At 40.8% G+C, this 11,204-nt stretch overlaps 1 long non-coding RNA gene across 1 annotated transcript in view; it reads left to right on the plus strand.

The window, feature by feature from the left end:
- The window catches only part of LOC142874359 (uncharacterized), a 169,558-nt gene extending 165,663 nt beyond the window's left edge, over nucleotides 1-3,895 (plus strand). The window contains exon 9 of the long non-coding RNA XR_012922177.1: nucleotides 3,113-3,895. This is a non-coding gene — a long non-coding RNA (uncharacterized LOC142874359). The remainder of the gene's footprint in view (nucleotides 1-3,112) is intronic.
- Nucleotides 3,896-11,204: the final 7,309 nt, after the last annotated feature.

Consider the following 11,204-nt stretch of genomic DNA (forward strand, 5'->3'; position numbering starts at 1 on the left):
GTAAGATAATGAATTTATGTTGCTTAAGCCACTAAGTTTGTGGTATTAATAATTTGCTATGGCAGCAATAGAAAACTAGTATAATGGTATAACCTTTATACCAAAATCTGGCAAGGACAACAAATAAAAGAAAAATATCATGCCTATTTCATTTATAAACATAAATGCTATCACTAACAAAAGATTAGCAAACTAAATCCAACAATATATAAAAAGGAAAATACATTATGACCAAAATGTGTTTATACCAAGAATGTGAGGTTGCCAGAAAATCAATCAATAGAATTCACATTGACAGATTTAAAGGATATATCAAATGATGTTCTAAGGGAATGGAAAATAGCATCTGACAAAACTCAACATGCATTTTATAACTATTTATTTATAATTATAACATCCTTTCTAAAATTAAGTAAACTCTTAGAAAATGAGGAATGGAATACAGCAAAAATTCTACGAAATTGAGTCACACTGAAAGTTGCCTTTGAAATTGAGAACGAAACAAAGATGCTTGAGATTACCATTTATATTCCACACTGTACTAGATCCCTAGCCAGAACAGTATTGTAATTTTTAAGTATTGGAAAGGAAGAAACAATTCATGGTTATTTGCTAATGATATGTTTGAGTATGTAGAAAATTCAAAAGAATACTTAGATCATCTATCAGAATTTTAAATAAAATTCAGCAAATTCATCGCATAAAAATATAAAAATAAATATATTTCTATGTGCCAGGAACATACAAGTGCTTAGTAACATGTCATAAAAGACATGGGGAAAATCACAAAACTTCATTAAAAAACATTAAAGATATACCATATTCATCAATTAGAAAATTCACCTTAAAGCTGTTAATTTCCTCCAGATTGATTTATAGGTTCAAGGCCATCCCAATCAAAACCCCACTTGATCATATTTTGATGGAACTTGACCAAATGATTCTAAAATTTGTATAGAAATATAGGAGGCTAATAATTAAAAAATTGTCTTGCAGAAGAAGTGGGAGGACATGGTCACCCATAAAAATGGACAGTTTATTATAAAACAATAATACAAAAATTACAATATTAGCATAGAAATAAAAAATAGATTAGTGGATCAGAATAGAGAATCCAGAAACAGACCACCCATATATAGACAATGTACTTGTGAGAAAGGTAGCAATACAGAACAGCAGGGAAACAATGGGGTTTTCAATAGCTAGTGCTAAGGCAATTAAAATTACATAAGGGAAAAACTGCAATTTCATCTCTACCTCACACTATATACAAATATCAATTGCAGATGGATTATTCACTTAATTATGAAAGGAAAATTTATACAGCTTGTAGGAGATGACATAGAAGAATATATTCAGGCCTTGAGAATGGGAAAGGATTTTTAAAGAAGACCCAGCAAGCACTAACCATCAAGGCTATGCATGTGTAGTCTGCTCTCAGGCTCATTCCCTATCCTTCTGCTCTGCTCTGGACAGTAGGGGGCTGACCCCTGCAATCCGTGGAGTCCAAGCTCCCTCACTGGCCGGCTTCTGGCTGGGCTGGATTAACAGGATTCAAGGGCAAGAGCTTGGTGGGAGGTAGGAAGAAAGAAGTTCCCCCTCCCCTTTCTACTAAGGTGGTTCCTTTGGCAGTGACTTCATCTCCTCCCAGACAGTCCCTCCTTCCAAGGTACCAACTCCCAGCAGGCAGTCTGTTCCATGGGTTCTGCTCTAGTCACCTGACTTCCTCCCTTTGGCCCTCCAGCCCTTGGGAGTGGTAGCCACTTCCTGCTATAGTTAATCTCCTATTGCCTCCGCATCCCCTGCTTGACTTATCAGCAATTCCAACACTTTTGTGACTAGTTCTCCATATTAAATTCTCTCTATTGAACTATGTGGGGGTGGTTCTTTTCCCCATTTTTTTGACTACTTGTTTTCCTGACTTATCTCTGAATATACAAGAAAAGACAGATAAATTCTGATTACATTAAAATTTGAACTTCTTTCCACAAAAAGCAACATATAGACAGGGAAAATAATATTTTTAGTCCAATTATATACACAACCCCCAAAATAATTTTTTAAAAGCTCTGACAAACCAATAGAAAATGTGCAAATATTTGGCATCTGCACTCAGTAAGGTCATATGTAACCCAATAAGATTTTATCCTTTTCAGAAAAGAGGAAGCAAAACTCTCTTCTCTTTTATTTCCTTCTCTGTTGTAGATACTGGCTGACAAACAGTCTTCAGTTCAACATTCCTTTTATATGAGTCCACAGTGTTCTCTTGCCATGTCACTTCTAATGCTGCCACTTGGGGAGCGTATTCCTGGGGACAGTTCACAAAATCAGACCTAGGCCTTGCATTATGAGTGATTGTATAACTTCATATACTAAGAATATGGGTTTTCTTCTTCATCAGGAATCTTTAGCCAAAAAGTAAAAGGACTTTTTTTTCCTAGATGCTTTGGAACTAATCTTTCAAGAGAATGAATATTTGACTTCTTACAATGTTTTCAGATTTTTCTCATCAAATATATACGTGCATGAGATATATATATATATACACACACACACACACACACACATATATATATAGAAAGAAAGAGAGAGAGGAGAATAAGTTATTTTTAAATGAAGAACAGGTTTTACTTAAATTTTTCTTTGAAAACACTGCACTCTTAAATTGGCTGTCAATATTCTATTAAATGTAATTTAACTGTTCTTTTCTTCTTGATAATTAAGATTACTTAAAAGAAATTTTAACATTACAAATGTTAAAATGTGTGGCATCCCAATGACTATATTTATGCATAAATTTTTGTTTAACAAGTTCCCAGGGATGCCGATGCTGTGGTCCAGGGACCACACTTTGAGAACCTCAGCCCTGGCAAGTCTAGGGGTAGAAATGTCTCCTCTCCAGGGAGGCTTGACCTTCCCATTCAGTTTCCCTCAGTCTTGCCTACCCTTTCTAAAGGGTCCAGTTATGCAACTGTCCTCAGTCACCTTGTTTGGGTGGGCCGCATGTTCCTGCCATGCCCCTGACTTGTACTGTGCTTTTAACTCATTACGTTTAAGACCTTCTACAAATTGCCTTTTATTTTTATTTTTTTCTGTTTTTTTCTTTTTATAGCCCGGCAAGCTAAGAAAAAATTGCCTTTTAAAACACAAAAAAGAGAAAGAAAATAAAGGCAAAGACTGTTCCTTCTACCTCCTAGCAACCAAGGTTAACAAGAAGAACCCCATCATCAGTGTGACGCTGCTTTCTTCTTGAGAGAAACCATAGAAAGAAACAATCCTCAACTTGGGTCTGGCTCCTGACTCTATACTCTGATCTATGTTTTAACACTATGAAACTTGAACAACATTAGAATACTACAGCATTCTCCACCCCATCTCAACCTAGGCTTGTGTGTGGGGTGGACTTGCATGGTGGGACTCCTGTCCCCAAACTCCCCTCCTCCCCACATCTGACACTTAGTGTGGACAACAAAGGTTGGGTCACTTCTGGAGAAGAGGTTCCAGTAGAAGGCGAACGTGAGGATGCCAGCTATAAAAGCAGGAAGAGCCATCAGAAGGAAAGCCTGCAGGGGTCAGATTTAAGCCCCTCCTCCCCCCTCAGCTTCTAGACACTCCCCTGCCTCACAGCTGATGGAAGGCCCTGGTCATTGGGTGGCTGTGGCCAGATGACACAGTACCTCCCAGGGGCAGAAGCTTGAAACACATGGAAATAAAACTTGCCTATCATTTCCATGGGCACTTAGTGTTTGGCACTTGAGAATGAAAAAGAGTCCCCAAACAATGGGTGAACGCAAGTATTCCCAATTCACTCTATGACATTCATTTCTGTTTGCTTGGTACATACTGTATTCTGTTAAAGAAAAACTGGTTTTTATTAAAAAGCATGTGAAAAATTCTTCTGAGAGAAGTCAGATTTTAGATGCAGATAAAAGATGCTTGCAGAATGGATGTGCACTGAACTCCTCCTTGGATATTTGGTTGCCTAAACACGACCATGCACGTGCTGCACCGAAATGTGGCTTCCCACCCAAACAGCATGACGTACACACCCGCTCTGCAGTCCGTGCACCAACTGGGCGCTTTCTTTGTCATCAAAACAAAAGTGTTCCAACCAAACTCTTGGACAGGTAAACTGCCAGTGATTCAAAGCACACGTTCTTGCTACTGTGAAAATAATGCTAGAGTCTGGAATTCACACCCGGCTTTTCCCTCTTCAGCCTGGTGGGATTCCTGTTTCACATCCTGACAGCCGGTTTTACTGAAAAGAAATCTGTAGGAGCAGAGCTGTGTCATGGGGCTGTGCCGGCCACAGGGCTGACTGGAGAACATTCATCTTATTGTCCCTTTGTGCAGGTTTTCCCTCTTTTTGCTAATTTCCCTCCTCAGGTACCCTGCCTCCTTCTTTCAAAGTGTGTCCTCAGGAAAGACCTTGGAACTTCTGAGGTTTAATTGATGTGATCTAATTCTAAAAATGGGATTTCGTGTGGGAGAATGGGATTCTTTTGGAGGGTGGGCGATGAGAAATTCCTACTGTGGATGGCATTGAAAGCTTTTACATCAGTGACCAAACCTTTTATCTTTATACAATTTAAGAATCAAGTTCAGTGCACAGCTCTCTGTTCTCCGCTGTTCAAACACCATTGTATATCCTGGAACAGACAAGATCTTTTATCAGGGCGATCTGTTGTTGACACATGCAGCAGCTTGGGTTCTACACCTATTGTGATTTTTATCTTCCCAGGAGCCTGGGAAGAGCTTGAGTTTCCAAGTCTGAGTTTCCGACTCAGTCATTGTTTCCGACTTAGCCAATATGGTAGTCACAATTAGGAACATGTTAGAATACACCTCCCTCAAACTTGCATGCCATTTTGCTTGTTTGCCTTGCTTAAAATGAAACAAAACTAAAAACTTTTGTCCTGTCCAGGGTCTCCTTCTGACCTGCTTACATGAGACAATGTGGCATCTAACTTCCTTCTTTCATAGGCAGATGAATAAGCAAGCAGTTGGCCACGGACTTACTAAAAATCACACACTGTAGGGCATTATACATTAATCCTGACAGTTACCAAGGCAGCTGCTAGGCTCACAATAACATTTTTGATACTTTACTTTCATTGGAATTAAAGGCTTCTAATTCCTAATTCCTTTCTCTTATCCTTGTAACAAAATAGTTGATAGATCAGTTGGTCTCTTGGTCAAAACCTTAACTAACGAGTTCATATGGAATCTAGGAGTAATGCCATCTATTTTGGAAGCACTGTGGGTTTTCATAAAGGTCTTTATATCCTAGGTGTCTCTAATTTTTCTTGTCCTAGAATTCTAGAGTTATTTCTTGCATCCATCCCCTTTTGATAAAAATATATGATGCTGGCAAGAGGAGGAGAGGGAGGATGCAGGGAGGGAATTGATAGTATGCCGAACTTTATCTTGACTTAGCTTAGACATTGCCTTTGTTCACTGGAATGCTAATTGCTTCCTCGTGCTGGGGAGGCAGTGTGACCAAGTGTCCGTGGTGCTGGTTTGGGAGTACCAGAGTCAGTCCAGATTCAGTCCCAGATCTTCTGTTTCCTACCTTTGCCACTTTGGGCAGGTCCTTCAACTCTGATCCCCAGTTGCGTCATTTGTCAAATGGAGAACATCCAACTACCTCGAAACACTGGTGAGAGGGGTATCTATGCAGTGCCTTGGGCACAGTGCCGCATGGTCTAGTCTCTGGAAATGCTTCCTTTAGTGCCCAGCTCGGGGTTAGAAGTGAGGACACTTGAATTTCTGTCCTGGTGACTTTCACCATCATCCTGGTTGTGACGGATCATTTTATTTCTTCCTCGAGTATATGGAGGGAGGGCTGTGCTCTCAGGAAGCCTCTTTGGGCTTCCAGGCCTCAGGTCACTCTTCATTTCCTACCTGCCTTTCTGCAGCTGTGACCTGTGGCTCTTTCCTCTGCACCTGCCCTCACACCTGTGGATCGCCCACGTAACCTCCCTCATACCCTCATCCCAGCACAGCCATCTGGACTCTTCTTCCTGCAGCTCACACCACCCTCATCGCCTTAAAGCTTTCTGTCTTCTTGATTTCTCTCTTTGATTGACATGTACATATCCTGCAGAATTGATAGGACTGCAAAATCTAATTTTCCCACCATAAAGCATCATAGATCCCCATGCAGCTGAGACCAACACAGAGCAGTTTTCATGGGCCGGGACTGGCTGGAGCAGGTCTTCCTTCTCACCAGCCCCCGGCCCTGGAAGTTCCTGGAGGCTCAGGCTCACCCTTGGCTCTTCCTGTTCCCATCAGTGGTCATCAGCCGCCAGTTGTCACCCCTGACATTGTAGGACCTGGTAATTATGCAGACTTATTCCCTAGATTCTCTGTTAAAGTCTGGTAAAACTTCTTATTTCAGCTTCTGTCTCTGAATTTCCAGATAAAATCTCTCAGTACCTTCCCCATATGTAGCATATTTTGGCATCTTTCCTCCCATCTGTTACACAGTTGTCCCATCCTCCCTCTCAGGTGTGCGGGGAGAGGCCGCCTGTCTCCCCACCAACCATCTTCAGGAGAAAACTCTTCATGTATTTTTTTTTCTTGTTTAGATTTATAGTCATTACCTTCATTTATGTGTTTGATTTTTCAAAATCACAACTTTTCAGCTACATCCAAGACAGACGGATAGGAGTTTGTCAAGTGAACAAAAGGAATGGGCATTCCAGTCCCACACAAAGGGATCCCAGTCAGAATTTGGGCTTCCTTCCTGCTATTATTTACATGCGGTGCCATCTTGGACAAATTACTTGACTTTGGAACTTTCATTTCTTCACCTATAAGATCTTTTTCATGTCTATCTCGGGAAGAATAAATGAGATAACATAAAAATATCAGTTGGTAAACTCAAGTATGAATTCAAATGCAGGCTGTTACATTTTAATTGTCACAAAGGAAATTGGAGAGGCGTTCAGTGCTACAGCAGAGGCTGGAGACAGCCTGAGGAATTCACTTCTAATTACCAAAGTCTGCTTATGGCAAAAAAAACCCCTCCTTGTCTGAGAGCTTTGTTCTGGCTGCTGGACTCAACTGGTGAGCCGTGAGAACTGGAAGGCCGAAGAGTTAATGCCTGTGCAGCCGGAGTTGTCCCAGGGGACTTGGTGAGAGCACGTGCCAGCTTTCCCCACTGGAGGCATTTTCTTTCCTCTCCTCCCTAGTTCCGCAGAGGGTGTGGGCTGGGCTGTGGCAGTAGCTGGCTCCACAACACACCTTTTCTTGGCCTCATTCCCTTGCCACTCTCACCCCTCCACCCCCGCTGGCATTTCCTGAGATCACTTTGCAGATAAACCTCAATCACATCTTTGTCTCCCAGCCTGGCAAGTCAGGGCCCTTAGTTTCCCTGAAGATGTTAGTTTCTGAGAAGAGAATAATCCCATGACAACCAGATTGTGAAGTTAGCACAAGTTTACTGGTTGCTATTATTTGTTAAAAGCATGTTTAGTCTCTTCTTCATATTAACATATTTGCCTGTTGGTATTCGGAATAAGGACAAGGGTTATATACAAACAGGAGCTTGTAGGCCTGTGTGCAAACCGCCAGAGTTCCCGAGACAGTGGGCTGGGACAGAGGGTGCAGTAGGTGGAATGACGGCCTCTGAAAAGATACCCATGTCGTAATCCCTGGAACCTGTGAATGTTACGTTATATGGGACAAAGGGACTTTACAGATGTGATTAAGGATTTTGAGATGAAGAGATTATATTGGATTATTTGGGTGGGCCCTAAATGCAGTCACATGTATCTGTATAAGAGGAAGGCAGTGTGTCTGTGGAGGCAGAAACTGAGTGATGCAGCCACAAGCCAAGGAATGCGGCAGCCACGGGGCTGGAAGAGGCAAGGCTGGATTCTCCCCCGGAGCCTCCAAAGTGGGTGCCGCCCTGTCACACTTGGATTTCAGCCAGGTTATGATGGATTTCAGACTTCTGGCCTCCATAAATGGGAGACAATAAACTTCTGTTGTTTTAAGTCACCAAGTGTGTGGGAATTTTTTACAACAGCCACAGGACACTAGTGCGGAGGGGGAAGTGAGGGACAGAAGGGGAAGGCTGGCATTGTGAGGCTGCAGTGTCTGTTCAGATGGAGCCTGTTTTCCCAGCTCTGAGCCAAGCCCCATCGTACGCTGCCTTGGGTGTCTGTGGGAGCAGTATCAGGGCAGCGCCTCCCCAGGGAGGCACCCACCCACCTGCTCTTCTTTGCCCAGATTTATCCCCTCTCATGTGCCCACACTCACAACTTTCCTCTCCCCTTTTTCACCTCTAAGAACTTCATTCTTGCTTAGCACAACTATTTACTGGCCCATGGGATAATGGAGGTATTAGTGTTTTCTTTCTTTCTTTGAGGTTAGTCTCCAATAGCCTTTGCATCAACGCTCATTTGACCAGTGAGAGCATGTGTGGTTGATTATTTACAAAATGCTACTATTTCTGACCTTGCCTTTGTGCTCCTTTGCAATGCGACCTTTCTACTCTTTCCATTAAGATGTTGAGTCCATTTTCCTGCCCTTTAAATCTGGACTAACTTTTGAAGAACAGAACGTGGCAGTTCAGATCTTGGCCTCCACCAACCATCTAGCTCTCTTGGAACCCTGCCTGCTGCCATGTAGACAAATCCAGGTAGCCTGCAGAAGAGGGAATCAGACGTGGAGCAGAGACAAGCTTTCCAAGGGGAAGTCAGCCAAGACCGGCCAATCCTCAGCTGAGTGCAGATGGATGAGTGAGCCTGGCCAAGGTCAACTGAGATCAGCCCAGATCAGTGGAACCACCTGGTCAGACTGCAGACTCATGAACTAAAAAAAATTGTTGCCTTTTTAACCCATTAAAACGTGGGATGGGTTTATTCAGCAGCAGATAATCAATACACCTTGACTTGGGGTTTCTTGCTGTTCCAACCATGCCACAATACCAAAGCCTGTGATCACAGCCCCAGGTCTATGTATTTTTCTCCTGAAAGCCCTAGAGCCATTCCTAATTGTGTACTTGCAGCATTAGGGAAGGAGTACTAAACAAGGTGTCAGAAGAGGTTACTTTTCCTTTTAGAATAAGTTTAGAGAATTAGAATGCACTCTAAACATTGAGGAATGATGGAAATATCAACACCTACTAGACTTGCTTTAAATTTGCTTGCCATCACTTCAAATGTTTTAAGTAGGAAAAATTGGAAATTAAGTAAATTGCAGAGCCAAACATTTTTAGTGAATCTGATGGTAATTTAACTTTTTGGTCCAGTTAGAAACAGATAATTAATATTTATATTTGGGAATAGTTGCATAATCGTAACCAGCAGATACGGGGTTCAGTGTAAATAGAATTCGCCTTTTTGAAGCTTCAGTTGTGTCTGAGAGTGTGGAGTGTGGGACCAGGTGTGCTGTAAGCAGCTTGTCTCTTCTCCATATGCTGAGGGGTTGGGGCAGCCAAGACCACCTCCAGGACAACCTGTGCCTTCTCTAACGAAGACCATTTCATCTTTCCTCCTATGAGCTATCCATTTCCAGGAAATAAATCAATCTAGTATTTATAGCAGAAAATAAATAGAATTTTCTCCATGCAAATAAGTTACCCGGCATTCAATTTTATCATCACTATAGGGTGAAGAGAAAGTGTATCAACCTCTCTACTTTATCAAGTGACATCATAGTCTCTAATTCTGCAACAGAAAATGCTTTATCCAGTTGTTTCCTGCCTGTTCATAGGCATATCAAAATCCCTCTGAAAGGAATGGAAACATCTTGCTCCATTGTACCTAATCAAATACATATTGTAGTTAGGGGTTACTACTTTCACAAACCTTGTGATTCTTTTTTTTATTAGTGTGATCTAATCCAGAGGCATTCTAATTCCTGAACAAAACAGTACGTTTAGGAGCTTTAATAAGGTTTTCTTAAAACTGTAGGAAAAAATCAGACTGAATCAAACATTTTTAAAAGTTTTTAGGCAAAAGGTGGACTAGTTCTTGTCAGATGAGCAATAAACAACTTGTATTTCTCAGATTCCCCAGTTATCCTTTGCTAATCCTTTACAGTAGTTCCAAATTATTCAGGAAAAAAGGGATAATGGTAAAAACTGTCTTTTAAAAAAAATACTTGTCTACATTAGCTTTTAGTTTTTATTTGCAGTAAATGTTCATGATAATCATAGAATCAATTATGCTCAGCACTGAAAGAGATCTTGGAGACTGTGTAGACCAACCACCTAGTGTTTAAATCCCTTCTGCTACATCTGACTAAATGGTAATTCAATTGCTGCTTGTATGCCTGCAAAGATGGGCAGCACACTGCCTGTAGGAAGTCCATTATTTCTTTGGATATCCCTGACCATTTGAAAGGTCTTCTCTATACTGAGGTGAAATAGGTTTCCTGGGAACTTCCACTATCAGTTATTGTTCACAGAATTGTCACAAGTCAGAACTGGGAAGAATTTTCTAGATGTCATCTTGTAATGTTTTCCAAACTTCAAAAACCATTAGTGGATTATAAAAATCAATTGACTAGAACACAATCAGCATTTTATGAAAATGGGGAATTTAAAAGAATGTCAGAGTGCATAACCTATAGCAAGGAAACATTTTATTTTGTAAAATTTTGTCATATGTATGTGTATGTTGGGTTTCAATGCAAAATTTATTTCTTACTATGGGTAATTTTAGAAAATTAAACTGACTTTGTTTACATCCTCATTGTGCAGATGAGGTAAATTAGACCCAAACAAGTAAAACGACTTGTCTAAGATCCCGTAGCTGAAATTCTCTTACCTACATCTAGTCCTCTTATGGTACAATATCATCTCAGGACCTTGCTAAGAAAGCCTAACTCCTCTTCCATATCCAGGTATTGGATAGCCTTCTTGCATCCCTACTGAATTTTCTCCTCTTCATGAGAGACATTCCTATTTTTAAAAAATAATGCCTCAAGTGAAATGCTTCCAAAGCCCTTGATCATCCTCATTTGCCCTCTTCTATATCCGTTTCAAATTGTTTGCATACATTTGTAAGTGTTATACTGAAAACTAAAACGTTTTAGATCATCCTCTTCATTATTCCTGACACTTTGCTTCTATTCAGGCAATCTAAGTTTGCATTACTATTTGGGGAAGCCATATTATATTACTGCATCTTATTGAATTTATTTTCAATTCAGCCACCTAATTTCTTTTACTTACGGTGGGAAGAAAG

This window comes from Microcebus murinus, chromosome 12 (genome assembly GCF_040939455.1).
Source record: "Microcebus murinus isolate Inina chromosome 12, M.murinus_Inina_mat1.0, whole genome shotgun sequence".
Taxonomy (NCBI): Eukaryota; Metazoa; Chordata; class Mammalia; order Primates; family Cheirogaleidae; genus Microcebus; species Microcebus murinus.